The 11,240-nt window shown below is 36.2% G+C and overlaps 1 pseudogene; it reads right to left on the reverse strand.

The window, feature by feature from the left end:
• Window positions 1–1,151: 1,151 nt before the first annotated feature.
• LOC147502785 (transcription factor MYC2-like) lies at window positions 1,152–4,107 on the reverse strand (annotated as a pseudogene).
• Between the last annotated feature and the right edge of the window lie 7,133 nt (window positions 4,108–11,240).

Raw genomic sequence — 11,240 nt, forward strand, 5'->3', positions numbered from 1 at the left:
TAATTATTATTATAAAAGTTTGATGTGTATTACTTATAACGAACACAAACACAGATATTTGAATATAAGGAGATGTTTTTTTTGGGTGATTGAACATGAAACTATGAGTAACTAAATATGTTGCACTTTGTTCATATGTGAAATCATGTGAAACTATGATTGTGTTATATATATTTTGGGATTTTTGCTTTCAACTTTCTCTTTGATCCTGACTGTTTTTGCTGGGTGGTCTGTGAGTTCATATATATTGATACCAGATATGCCATGGCCAACTGAGGATGAATCATTAAACGTTGTAGGAACTTTTACCTACACAAAGTAGAAATCTAGGATTAGTTTGGGCGTACCTATGATTGCTCGGCTCACCCCAGTCATCCCATCCTTGAGGAAGTACAACACTAAACATGAAACTCATAATAAACACCACCCTAGAATAAGGACCTTCTTAAAATGGCAGTCCTTACGCCAGTGATCCTATAACCCAAGAAGGTAAAGCCTGTGTCCTGTGCTTCCGATACCCTGCGTTGTGCTGTGATAGCACTTGGTCCTTTTGCAAGGGAATGCACATGGCATTTCTGGAGGAATTAACGCAAACAGAAACAACGTTAGTTTTGTGTTGTGCCCTACAGTTGCAGTAAGATATTGAGTTGGTCAAGGCTTCCAAAATCTAGATGGAAAACTAACTTCATAAAGGGAAGCTGCCTCTCCAAATATGTAGTAATGCCTCCCTACGTCATCAAGTAGCGTGTCTTGATTAGAAAGGAACATGTAGCTGTAGTATGCTGCTCTATCTCCTGATACCCTCAATGCATACAGTTGAATATAATATATCAATTAATATGTGAAGGTATATTGTCTTAGGCACTGGTGTCTAAGTCAGAGTACAAGATAGTGAGACTGTTGGTTGCCATGCATGGCCCAACAGCAGGTATCAAATGTCATTCACCGTCGTAATGTCAATTTGTTGATTTGGTTTTCCTAAAGTTTGCAGTTGGGTCCTGAATTTACTTTAACCTTCTGGCTTCTAAGCTATCTGAATCAATCTATTCCCAATCTTCCTGACCTTGCTAGGCTAGAAGTAACTTAATTTAAAACCCTCGGCCCCGCCATTGGTGAAAGAAAAAGATAAAGTGTAAACAAGTGAACCAGTAATTGTTGATTTCAAGGAGTTATCTGCTTAATGCCATCACACTAGCAGCAGAAAATGTATATCTATTTTCTCAGAAAGTTCATTAGTCTTGGGACTCACCAAGGCACAGTGACCACACAGCACCTTCGCTGCACATTTTCTGAAACGGCAATAAAATTCACATTAGTGAGAATCAAGGCAATATTCCATTTGATCGATATTAGAACAATAGCCTTTTCTTTCCCTTGAAATGATTTGCGTCCAGTTTTTACGGTTTGATAAAACAACCATTAATATGGGATTCTTCTGTCAGGGTGGGGCTTGGATGTTGATGAACATACTTTCTGATAGATTGGCATCTCTTAGATCGACATCACACTGAGAAAGTCCATCCTGGACCAACTATTTCTCTTTGATACATTAGCACAATAGCACTACACCAACTATTTCTCTTTGATACATTAGCACAATAGCACTACACCAACTATTTCTCTTTGATACATTAGCACAATAGCACTACAGTATGTTTCTAAGCAAATGATAAATTGAATTCTAAGAAAATGCCAATGATTAGTCACTTAGTTGTTTAGTGCCACAGAGTCACAGATATATATATATAGGATGAAAACTGTCAGACATGCAAGCGCTTACATGTATATGAATTTAACAATATAAATCAACTTGAATAATCTTACCAAAGGCTTAAGTTTGTTTTTTGAAACATGTCCTGCAAAACGAATAAATGAAATAAACAAATAAATGAACGAGATAAAGATAACATATTAGACTACTATTGATGCAAAATCTAATATCAATTGAATTCTATAACAATGGCTAGGAGTGAAGTGCTTAGTATCGGTAGAAGGTGAATATAAAAAGGAACAAAATATAAATTAACTTCTTTCTCTTAATTTTAGTGCTTTTATTATTACATCTTTTCTGTTTAGTCTTTAATCAACATACTCTCCCCAGTAAGTTTATCCCTTAATATATAACTATATTACAAGTCTGTTGAGAGTATTTGTCTCTATGCGTCAATGTGCTGTTATTACGAAGTATTACGATACTGGTTTGTGTTTTGCTTCTTGGCTCAGTATCACTGTCATTCTGACATATTCTTTTCTAGGGTTTACCCTTTGTCCTAGGATGTTTTTTCTTTGTCATTATATCTCTACGAATATCCACTTCAGTTTATGGGTTAAGTATAGATATCCAGCTATTGTATTATTATTAATTTTTATGTGAAGGCAAACATTTGTTGCTATCGTGATGAAATTGCTTCTTCTAATGTAACAAAATGTTGCAGTGGTGAGAAACCAAAAGCCAAGTGTGTTGCAGATGCCATTTCTGACAACCGGGCAGAGTTGGTGCATCTTCCTTCTGCTAATGATCTTAATGTGTCATTGCCTTTGAAAGATTGCTCAACATGTGATGGATCAGTAAGCTGTACTTTTTATGCTAATTGTGATTGCTTGATATTTTTAGTCGGATTCAAGTCTTAATGAATCCACAAGTTTACTTTTATCTTGGTTCTGTGTGCTTTGTCGGCTGAAACTGTCGTATGCGTTGTAGGGGTGCTACCTTAGTGTCAGATTTTGATCTGATTATTATGGTTCTTAGAATAGTTGTGTGTAGGGTTGCCTGTGGTTAGAAGATTTTTTGCTGGATGTGATCAGAGTCAAACTACATTCACACAGAATCTGGTCAATTTTAATAAGTCTTTTCTATTAGATCTGCTTTCACTCCCTTAAAATGGTTATTTCAATAGTCCCACTCAAAGTAGGAATACACACCAATGTCTGAATGCCATGCATTTGAGCTTCTTTAGTTCTCTCACTGTTGTACTGCTGAAGCTCTTGAAGACCAGTCAGCCATACATAATTGCTACTCCCATAAGCACTGGCTGGTATGTCGTCACCAACTGCAAAAGACCGTTAATGACATCGTTATAAAACCATTCAATATCAGTGACATCTCCTTCCATAGACCAATCGGTCGCCTCCAGTAAGTAGTCACTTATTAGTCCTTTGAGTGCTTTCTTTTGCTCCAGCCCAACTCCAAATGTATTGTTGTTCACTTGAGTGTTGGGCTGTTTAGTGATAGTATCTTTGGTACCACAAAAATGGCCATCACCCCAAGCCAATACCAGTCCTCCATTAACATCCTTGGATTTTTGCCAGAAGATGGCGTAAGCCCACTGTTCAGGTCGGCTTTCGACAAAAAACTGGAGTGTTTGTTGGAGTGTTGATGATGTTTCTCGACAAGGTGAGTAGATTGAAGATGATGTCAATGAAGAAGTGCTCATCTTTCTATACTGTGAAAACACTTGGTAGTAATGGAATGTAATGTTATAAGCTAATATAAGCGTGGAAAGGATGGAGACGTCAATATAGTAACGATCGGGGATTTGTGGTTTGATATAGAAGTAATTTTAGGCAACAAAAAAAACAGAGATCAACAGCCTATGATAATGAAAGTGGGGTTTATTTGGTTCAATTAAGCGTGATGATCCTAATTTGGATGCAAATACAGGAAATTTTCTCATGTTGTCAGCAAACATGCGTCATACATAAACCAATCAGGCAAACAAAAGTACCCAATTAAAATGGCAAGAAATTCAGAAAGTAAAACACAGGATACATGTAATGCTCATGAGTGTGCCAAGATGAAGACAGTAGTAGCCCATCGATAGAAATTAACATATCAAGACATTTTGTACCTAAGTCATCATCCATGCGATTTTCTTAAAATAACACGTGCACTGGCTACTTTCGATAAACCAGTGCGAAGCACGGTTCGCATACTAGTAATAATATGAAGTTGGTTTCTTATGATCCTAAAACCAGCAGATTCGGGAAATTGGACTCCACAGGTTTTTTGGCAATCGGAAACTTGATTTTGATGCATTTATTTACAATGGAACCCTTGTTTCACCTATATGCTATGCAATAGAATTGTGTAGGGAGAGCTAAGAATGATTTTTGTGTTTTCTATGCTATCCGTTATACAAGACATTTGTTTCTTTTAATTGTGGGCTGGGCCCGTTATCCATGTTTGATTAAAGCAGCTATATTTCCATCAGTGTCTCCGATGATGTAGAACATCAAGCCCGCACTATCCAGCTAGGATAAGATTTTGCTAAAGTATTAAGGACATCTCTAATGGAGGGTGTAAATTGTTTAAAGTGTAAAATTTACACTCTAAATGTCAAAAACATGTTTCCAATGGAGGTGTAAATCTCAGGTGATAAGCTAATAGTTAATACAGAGTTTGGGCCTAAAGCCCACAGTTCCAGTTTAATTATGGATAAAAGACACCTGATTTTTTATTTATGTGTAAAGCCCATCCAGTTGACTTTTGAGTTAGATTACCACTTTGCCCTTTAAGACAAAACAAATAACGCCAAATATGAAACCCGGCTTAACTTTATCATGTGAATTTTGTCTTGAAATTTTGTGAAATTTCAATTGGTAATTTTGTCCTTCAAATTTCCGATTGATTTCTCCTGAAATTTCCCTCAAACACTACCATGGATGTTGCACTTGTCTATTAATATTACAACAACCACTAACTCCCACCGCAACATGAATGTTATATTGTCAACTATATCAAGACATGAATGTTGCACTATCTATTACTACCGCAATATGAATGTTACAGTCAACTATACTACAACGCGTGGATGTTGCCATCGCCTATTACTACTTCAACAACTATTGCAACATGAATATTGATAGAACATGGATATTGTTCTATTACTACTGCAACAACCATTATCAACTCCCACTATGATATAGATGTTGCACTATTAAATAACACCATGGATGTTGCCTACCGACTATTACTACCGCAAGAATCACCAATGGCAACTCCCTATCGCAACATAAATGTTGCATTGGCAATCGTGTATAACAACATGAATGTTGCATCAATGTTGCACGCCTATTATTACTTGCAATAACCACTATGAACTCCCATCGCAATATGGATGTTGCCCTACGCAAACTCTACTACAACATGAATATTACAATGTCAACTCAATCCATAGATGTTGCATTGTCTATTACTATTGCAAATCCATCTGTGAACTCCCATTGCAACATGAATGTTGCACTGTCAACGTACTCTCAATGCAACACTAGACTCAAGTCATAAGGTCGCATTCCTACATTACACTTGATGTCGAGGTCTTTTGTCACATAAACAATGCAATGTTCTTCAAGTTTAGAAATTAACCGAAGTATTATATCAATGACTAAAAAATACACAAAAACAACATAGATTCTATTGACTACATTTATTTGTGACTACAAATTTCGATCATAACACATACAAATACTATCGACCCATATACTACCATCAAGATTTAATATGGATTCAACCATCACCCTCACACTTAATGAGCGCTCTTCCATTCTGAGCATACGAGTCATTTTATTATTGATCCATATGGATTCGAACCATCACCCTCACACTTAATGAGCGCTCTTCCAGTTTGAGCATACAAGTCATTTTATTATACTCACACTAATGGACATACTTAGTAGAAAGTTTGTCGCAAAGATATGGATTAAAACGGTGACATCAATTTGCGATGATAAGGGCTCCAAACATGAGACATTCTACAAATGACAATTTGTGCGAGATAAGGGCTCCAAACATGAGACGAGAATCAATTGCCTACGGTTTGTCAAAAAAAGAACAACAACAACGCTGCAGTCCAATGCTCGGAAGAATCACAAATACAAACAATGTCTCGGCATAATACCCCTTTGAAACTTGATGTAGCCTGGTTTTGGTGGTGTTATTCATGTCATTGCACAAAGCGGCATTAGACAAGGTAAAGATATCTTCATAACATCATATGATTTCTCTTTAAATTGTAGCGGCTTCTTGTTTGTAGAGAACCATTGTATCTTCTATTAATCCAAGATAGCAACAAGCTTCACCCAATACCAAATACCTGCATTGCATAGGGATAGTGAGATACCATTTATTCCAATAATCCTCCAAATCAATCCACACAAATCACAATTGCTAAAGAAATTGAGATGAATAATTTACCCCATTGACCTTCTTTATCATATTGTTTACAAAGTCCAACCATAACTTTTTCTTCATATCGAAACAAAAAGCATTTGAGTGAAGATCTGCCTATCGGATGAATCGGTTGAATAAAGAAGCTTCACTCTTTCTCTCGAAATCTCTTGTTAACTACTATTGTCTAAAGAAGTAGTCAATTCTTCATCATACACCATTTTATAGCTAAGAACGTATTCCTAAAGCATATTAGCCACTTCCTTAATTCGAAAGAAGTGTTCTAGAATTGAGTTCCAATGCTACTTCATATCTAGGGCGAAAAGTGCAAGTCTTTGCAACAATAAGATTAAGTACTGTAACCATCTCTAATTGATCTTGTGTTGCAATAAGAGCTCTTGCATCTTTGACATTTCTATCTAGATCTTATTCACATCATAACAAACAAGAAAAATTTTGTTTCTTAAGTATTTGAAGCTTAACAAAGCCAAACGTACACTGTACCTTAACAAAACTAAGCTTAAAACTTAAAAATGAAGAACACCAATTCTCATTTACACATTAAATCAAAAGCCTAACATCATAAAAATCTAACCTTTTTCTTGCTAAGCCACTAGTGATTCCTTTCTTCATTAGCCAAACATGGATAACAAATTTATGTTACCCAAACTTTTTCAATTGATGAAATCACATATCACGATCTCAAACTCAATAAAAGAGAGATTTTTCGAAGACAAACTACAATAAGAACTAAACAGAGAAGAAAAGGGTAAATTTGGTATTAGAAGAAGCTAAAGGAGGTGATCTAATTGGGTCAATGACCTTATTCCATAATTTTAACGTACAGAAACTTTTAATTTACAACTTAAAAAAAAGGGTGGGCTTTAGCCGTAATTCAAAAAGTCAATGGGTTTTAAGCTAATAAAGACTCAAATCAGGGTTTTTACCCTAGTTTTATGTAGTTAATATAGGGGGTGAGGAATTCCTCATCCGGCTATTAGTTAATAAACATCTCGGGCGTCACTTGAAGTAACGTCCCAATTAAAAAGAAATTCAGATGTCACTTAAACTCACGCCTGTTTTATTTATTTTAGAATTGTAACGTTTGTGACGGGTAAAGACCGTCATTTATTGGTTGGCCTAGTTTTAAAAAACTACGGACGTTACTCAAACTGAGGTGCGTTTTTTTTGGTTAAACCGCTTGCGACGGACTTTGACCGTCGATTTTTCTCAGTTTTTTAATTTTACAAACTCTTAAACTTTGTTGCATTGGATACTATTTTGGATGTGGAAACTATTAATGTGTAAGAGGGGCCATAAAATCCTAGTGGCACCTATGTGGCACTTATGTGGAGGTGTATATATACACTCTCCATTGGAGATGCCCTAAGAGATGTCCGACTACTCTAGCCTGTGTTGCATTAAGTTTAGTTACCTTATTTTCTTTCTGTCTATTCTTAGTCTTTTGTTTCCTTAGTTGTTACGTGACTAACATGTAAACCCTTAACTATAAAAGGGTGCAGACTTATTTGGTTGAGCACTGATTATTATTATTGAATCAAGATTATTTTCCAGAAACCCCAAATTCTCTCCTTGTTCTTTGATTGTCTTCTTCTCCTTTTCAATACTAAATCATCTTCTTTTCTTGCTCAATGAAAGATCTCTACATCTTTTTCGTCTATTCAAGATTCTCAAGTCATCAAGTGGTATTCAGAGCAAAGTTCCTGTTTAATGGCTCCCACGACGAGTCGATAAAAAAAATCGGTTTTTGATGCTTTCGTTGCCGCTAACGATACCAAGTTTCAAGAACACGACACAAATCTCAAGGAAATCAAATCACAGATTGAAAGTTTGACAAAATTGATTTAGTCTTCTTTTAATCTTCAACAACCTGTATCTCCATCGAAACAAACCCTCCCTCCCACCCTTTTGCAACAAGACCCCAACGCTTCCGCATCTATTCAATCCAGCATTCCACTAGATGTTGCTGGACTTCTTTCCCCATCTATCACCCGTCCTACAAATTATCTCAACCAACCATACAAAGACACCATTCCAGTTTCGTCGAAAAATATAGGCAGTGATGATGATGAAACTGAAGAAGATTGGCATTGTCGTTTTCAAGATCAGAAAAAGCTTACTCAAGATTCTACACAAATTAACTATGGTGCTATTCCAGAGTACAAACTCAAGGCGGATATTCCATCTTTTTCTGGCAATTTCTACATCGAAGAATTCTTGGATTGGGTTTATGAAGTTGATTGTTTTTTTGAATTCATGGAGGTTCCAGAAGATAAGCAAGCGAAGATGGTTGCTTACAAACTTAAGGGAGCCGCTGCTGCGTGGTGGCATTCTCTTTCGGAGGAACACAAGCTAGAAGGTAAACCTGTAATTCGACGTTAGCGCCGTATGCGTATGCATAAACTGTTGCATGATAAATTTTTACCTGAAGATTTTCGACAACAATTATTTTCCAAGTTACAAAATTGTCGTCAAGGAGCTAGATCTATTGAGGAGTATGTTACTGAGTTTTATGCATTGATTGCTCGTAATAATGTGAAAGAAGGTCAAGAGCAGTTGATTTCTCATTTTATTGGTGGACTTAATCATCCCATTAAGAACCGTATGATTATGTCTACCCATACTATGGTTTCCACCATTCAAATGGCCATTAAAATTGAGAGCTCTTTTGAACAATTTTCTCCTCCACCCATTTGTACAACCACCAACAACTACTACCGTCAACACCACCAGCAAGCCTATTCCTATAACCAACCTTACTCCACTCCTTCACCTGAAGCTTCCCCCTATTCCCAATGACATGCTTACTTCACCCCTCCACCTTATTCTCACCACCGTCCCCCATTTCGTGGCACTACCCCACCACATGACCAACCATTACTGCCTTTGCCAAACATCCCTCCACTTAACAACAACCCACAACCACCACCCAAAAGTCCACTTCCTTCCACTACTCAACCACCATTTACCCCACACAACACCAATAATCCTCGCTCCCACCAAACAAACCATCGCACCAACCAACCAAATACTTTCCAAAATTCTAGACATAACAACCCTTATGCCAAATATATAGGAGAGCGTTGCCAGAAAGAAGTTCTTGGATATGTTGATCATGCCCCTGACATGGATATTGAGAATACAGATGAAACTTTTGATGTGCATTGTCACACCCCGAATTTCGACAGAATTCGGAAAAACAATATTTGTTCCCGACTCTTCGATTTTCGAGGTGTGATGCACACTCCACTTCCAAAAACCCATAATCAGTTTAAATATGCGGATAATTAAAAACCAATAAAAATTTTAAATTAAACAAAATTCACAAATAAGATTAGGCTACAAATCTCTTTTCAATAACTCTTTATTTAAAATTACAAATAAAAATACAAATAACATAGTCTCAACTAAAAATCTATTTCACCTCAAGGGAAAACAAAACCTATCTTGAAATGTGACGCTAATGCAAACCACAAGCAGCAACCAACCTTCTTTAACACTAAACCTGTCAAGACTTATCAACTATGTTCATTTAATGAACACACCCGATAAACAAACATGCAAATCGGGTTGATTATAAAAAATCTTTGGTATGAGTAGCTCTAAAAATACAATATATACTTATACATATACATACACAATCTATAAGGCGGTTAGTTCCTCCACCGAGAGCTTTTAACTTCCAACAACTAATAATGACATTCTTAACTACAATAAGTAAAGGCGTAGTTCCTCCACCACCGAGGCACCTTAACTTCTCACTAACCACACAACAAACCATACGCATAATAAAAGGCATTTAGTTCCTCCACGAAGCCTTTTAGTTCTAACTAAACTAATAACCAGCCAAGCATATTCTATACTTATCGCATTTCATGCTCAATTACATAGTGGGTCGTCTCTACACAAGTAATTAGTTTGACCCACCTTTCTGCAAAACCATATACAATCATCTATCTAAAAATATATCATTAACCAATATATTACCATAATTATATTAATTAAGGCTTTCTTTGCGTGTCCCTAAAATCACGTCGTATCTACCTAGTTTCCCTAGCTACCACAATCACTTCCTAACGCCGAACATGTACATCCACATGTCTCCCCTCACATAATGAACTACTCCGTGCGTAACTACCCTAAGCAGGATACCGCACACCAAGTGTTTTATGCAGGAATGAACTTACCCCATATTATTGATTAATTTAAGTAGAATATTATTTTTTCGTAAAGTTTGCTACGTGTCAATAAACTACATGCTAAAAAGAAATTATATATTTATCTTGTGTTTAAGTGACAATAATAATTTGTTTTAATATAGACAGTTAACCTATAATAGATTTTGTAATGGCATGAAGACATATATTCTGGAATTATTTAAAATAATTAATATCAACGTTATCATGTTTAAGTTTAATCTCAGTACATTCTTGTGTAGGTTCTAAGTTAATAACCAACGTTATTTGTTCGTATAGATTTACTTCCGAATCTCGGGACGAGATTCTTTTGAGATGTGTATAGATGTAACGCCCGTATTTAAAATACATATTTATTTATTAATTAATTAACTAATTTATTTAAAATCTGTCGGATTGGATTTGGGATATATGGGCATGGTTTATGGGCTCGAGTCTGTATTGGGCTTAGGTTTCAAACCCAAGTATATATTCATATTTTTCTAGAGAATAGGATTTGGAGATAAAAATAAAATAAAAATGGAGGCGGAGATAAAAGCTTGAATTGCTAGAGCGTCGGAGCGCGACGATTCGGACTACGAGGGATTTGTGGTGCTTTTAATACAGATGAGTAGTTATATTTTAAATCTATTTTACCGAATCTACGGAAAAAGCTTTACTGTCGAATTTTTCTTCCGCTCAGTTTTTCTTTTACTATGTCGTTATTTTTTTCTCTCATCCTGTTGAATGGATACCTCGTTCGTTAAATGCTAGTTTTGCTTAATTACTAAAACTCTGGAAGTAGAGTTGTTAAACTGTTGGAACTGAGGTCGGTAATGGTAATGGCGGCGTCTCGAGTCCAACAGATTGTCGCGAGT

This window comes from Coptis chinensis, chromosome 4, assembly GCF_015680905.1.
Source record: "Coptis chinensis isolate HL-2020 chromosome 4, ASM1568090v1, whole genome shotgun sequence".
In the NCBI taxonomy this organism is placed as follows: domain Eukaryota; kingdom Viridiplantae; phylum Streptophyta; class Magnoliopsida; order Ranunculales; family Ranunculaceae; genus Coptis; species Coptis chinensis.